Raw genomic sequence first — 4,143 nt, forward strand, 5'->3', positions numbered from 1 at the left:
TCCGCGTTGATTATGAACAGTGCTCTTCAAGCTCAGCGAAAACCGGTTCCAGGATCTTCAGTACGACGTCGGCCACCCACCCCGTGGTGGGATGGCGAATGCACCGGAGTCTATCGTGAAAGATCAGATGCCTTTAAAGAATATCGGAAACGTGGCACGCGCGATAACTACGATCGGTATTGTTCTCTTGACCGCAAGTTCAAGAGCCTCGTGAAAGCGAAGAAACGCGGTTACTGGAGGAATTTCGTTAATGTTCTATCACGGGAAACGTCGATGCGAACTCTTTGGACGGTCGGAAGAAGAATGCGCAATGCGGTATCGGTAAATGAGGATCGTGAAAGCTCTTCTCGATGGATATTCGAATTCGCGAAGAAAGTTTGCCCGGATTCTGTCCAAGTGCAAACGATCACACGAGATTATCCAGACGAAAGAAATGAAATGGACTCACCTTTTTCGATGGCAGAATTCTCACTTGCTCTCCTTTCATGTAACAATTCTGCCCCAGGTATGGACAGGATTAAGTTCAACTTGCTCAAAAACCTCCCAGACGTCGCAAAGAGGCGCTTGTTGAACTTATTCAATGCATTCTTGGAGAGCAACATTGTTCCGGATGATTGGAGACAAGTGCGAGTTATTGCCATCCAAAAACCAGGAAAGCCTGCTTCGGACTACAACTCGTACCGTCCTATTGCGATGTTGTCGTGTCTTCGGAAGTTGTTAGAGAAGATGATTCTCTTTCGGCTGGACAAATGGGTTGAATCGAATGGCCTTCTCTCAGATACTCAATTTGGATTCCGCAGAGGCAGAGGAACGAGCGATTGTCTTGCGTTGCTTTCTACTGAAATTCAACTGGCCTATGCTCAAAAAGAACAAATGGGCTCAGTCTTTCTGGATATTAAGGGGGCTTTTGATGCAGTTTGCGTAGATGTCCTTTCAGACAAACTCCACGAGTGTGGACTTTCTTCGATTTTGAACAACTACTTGTACAATTTGTTGTCTGAGAAGTATATCACGGCGTGTCTGGTAGAACAATATTATCACAAAAAAATAGGCATCGCTAAATCTTTCACCATTCAAAAATGTAGGTTTTTAGCTTTCATTTGACGTGTTCCCCAAAAAAATCCACCGAGGGATCCCAAACATTTTTTTTATTTTAAATTGTTGTTCCTTGAAATACATTATTTTCCAATATAATCATGATACAAAGTAGTTTTTTTTCTCTCGAGCTCGATGGTAGCCAAAATTTCAAATGAAAGTTGATATAACAAAGATTTATAAGATTACATGTTGTAATGGACATAACTGTCCTATGTGATCTTGTGGATTCAATATGCCATAGGACACTTATTCGTACAATGAAGGACACACTCAGTTGATTTCAACTAATTTTCATTCTTCTACCGAGATACACCCAGCTGCGCGGTCAGCAAATTGATTTCAACTGATAGGTACGTCAGCAAAAAATCAAGTTTACTAAACACAGCACCTTTGGATGCCGTCACCAAACGTCACTTTTACTAAGATGTTAGCAAACGAGCTTTAACCGAGATTTGCAACAGTTGAGATCGGCATTCTGATTTAAGTGTGTATTTGATTCTAGTGTATACTGTGTAACTGTTTCTTTTCATGTTTAGAATAGATGAAATTTCTTTTTCTTCTATCTGGAATTACACCCCTATTGAGACAAAAACAGCTTCTCAGATAAGAGTTCTTTGGTTACTCATTAACTGATTCGCCAATCGTTCATTGATGGGTTTTTTGTATATTATTTGTTGTTAAATCTATATTATTTCAACATTGTATTAACGGATCAACTAGATTTAAATAGAATTTACTGATAATTATGGGTGAAGAGACGTATAATAAAAGACATGTTTATCGTTCAAGAGTCAAACGTAAAAAGCCGACGAGCTACAGCTCGTCTCATTTATTTTGACTTCAGCTTAGTTGTAATATTCTTCTTTACATATTGAGAGCTACAGTATGCAGCATTGTGTGTAAGGGTGGCATACACCACAATTCTCCCCCCTTAAAAAGAAATATAAAGGCTATATACAACATATTTACTAGATCAAATTAACTACTCAAATCAGAGCACTACACAATGTAAAGCGTAAGAAATCACAGAACTCAAAAGCATTTGCTTGAGCTTCTTTTCCAGACAAACTAACGTATCGGAATATTTGTCCATATCTGAACGCATGCTAGGCACACCTATCATACTATTCACACGTAATCGACTATTTTGTCTCACTAGTAACCGCTCTCGAATAGCCATAGCCTCCATACTTGTTTCCTCCGAATATCCGTTTTGTAAGCAGTAGCGGTCTCGATTTTTCTCTCCCAGATGAATGCATATCCCTTTGAATACCATGCTATAAGCCAGTCAGCTACAAATCGTTCCGTAAACCTATAATACAAAAACAAAACAAAATTTTAACCAAACTAATAAAGTCTCATGAACGAATTCCATTTGGAATAATTGCTTCAATAGCGTTATTTCTTTCTCTTTCTACTTGCAAACGGATCTCCCGTATTAACACCTTTGTGACATATTAATGTGCTTTATCTGCGTCCATGCAGCATTTGCTAGCCTTTTAATTGTAAAACAGAGGATATTACACTTATTAAACTACCTCACACAATTTACCACATTTGTTGTACACCTTTGCTATGAACATTGTTAAAAGGTCGAATTTGTGGATTTGCACTTCGTTCAATAGCCTACCATCATTTTCTACCCTCACGTGCTGAAAGGGCTCTTTATTTTTATCAATTGTTCACTTCCACAGAAAATTTGCCGTTGCATGCATTGTGCACTATACTCTCGGTGACGCTGATGTCGCTAAATATTGTGTAAAATTATCCACTTGGATTTGTCAATAACCTGTTTTTCCTCGTCGCCACTGTTAAATCTATATTATTTCAACATTGTATTAACGGATCAACTAGATTTAAATAGAATTTACTGATAATTATGGGTGAAGAGACGTATAATAAAAGACATGTTTATCGTTCAAGAGTCAAACGTAAAAAGCCGACGAGCTACAGCTCGTCTCATTTATTTTTACTTCAGCTTAGTTGTAATATTCTTCTTTACATATTGAGAGCTACAGTATGCAGCATTGTGTGTAAGGGTGGCATACACCACATTTGTAAGAAACATATTCTCGACCGATGAGATCGAATCAACAATCCTGAAAAAAATAACGTTATTCATAACAATTTCACGTAGCTTTTTCTACCATTACATATTTCAGTCTTATATTCCGTACAAATTAAAGCTGAAAACGATTGATATGAAATAGAAACCGTTTTTACAAATCAATAACACTTGCTGCTGTGTTAATATTTTTATTTTGTTTTTACAATTAACATGACATACAAAGATGCTTGATTAACTAGTTTGGTAGTGATATAATAAGGGAGAAGAGATAAATCCTTCAGTCTGTTGAAAACTGTTGAAAACTTTCATTTAGTAATGGTTGACTGCCGTTCTACGCATATTTGTCCCGCAGTCTATAAGGTTAACATAGAGCATGGTACAAGTAAGCGTAGAAGGACAGTTGATGTGCTAGAAGATGGACGGGGCAAGTAGAACATATAAGTAGTTCAGTAAATTTTCGTCATCTTTCATGTCGGTTCGTGAATATTGAATAACTTTGACACTTATTAACCGATTGATTTGGTTTGACATGTATTGAAAATGTCAATTTAGTACACTTTTAACCATGAATAACTTTACACCGGAACAACATACCAAAATAGTGACTCTTTGAATTGAAAATAGTGTTACAGTTGTGTTAACTCAACTGTTATATCATTGAAAAATATCGTGGTCAACAGGAACTATCTGGCTTCTAATAAAAATAATATATAAATATATAATAATAAAAAATGCCACATTTGAGGACCAGAAAATCTATTCAAGATCCAAGAAACGCCATTCCATGACCAAGTACTAACAGTTCGTCCCCTTGATGCTACAACTAGATAACTCGAAATTTGAAATTTTTGACTTCAATATGCCAAAACATTTTTATTAATTAGATCTGTAAAATACCCACAGCTCATAAGCGTGTGATTCAAAATACACAAGTTAAAGTTTATTTTTCAACCTTATCCGCTGCGATTAACCGTCAC

General features: G+C 37.0%; 1 long non-coding RNA gene across 2 annotated transcripts; it reads right to left on the reverse strand.

The window, feature by feature from the left end:
- Positions 1 to 2,012: 2,012 nt before the first annotated feature.
- LOC110678389 lies at positions 2,013 to 3,146 on the reverse strand. 2 transcript variants are annotated; one of them, XR_002501560.1, is made up of 2 exons: positions 2,888 to 3,146; positions 2,013 to 2,410 (listed from the first exon to the last, which is right to left on the reverse strand). It is a non-coding gene; the product is annotated as an uncharacterized LOC110678389 (long non-coding RNA). The 2 variants fall into 2 exon arrangements; XR_002501559.1 differs by having other exon boundaries at positions 2,729 to 3,146.
- Positions 3,147 to 4,143: the final 997 nt, after the last annotated feature.

The sequence above is a fragment of the Aedes aegypti genome, chromosome 3, assembly GCF_002204515.2.
Source record: "Aedes aegypti strain LVP_AGWG chromosome 3, AaegL5.0 Primary Assembly, whole genome shotgun sequence".
Classification (NCBI taxonomy): domain Eukaryota; kingdom Metazoa; phylum Arthropoda; class Insecta; order Diptera; family Culicidae; genus Aedes; species Aedes aegypti.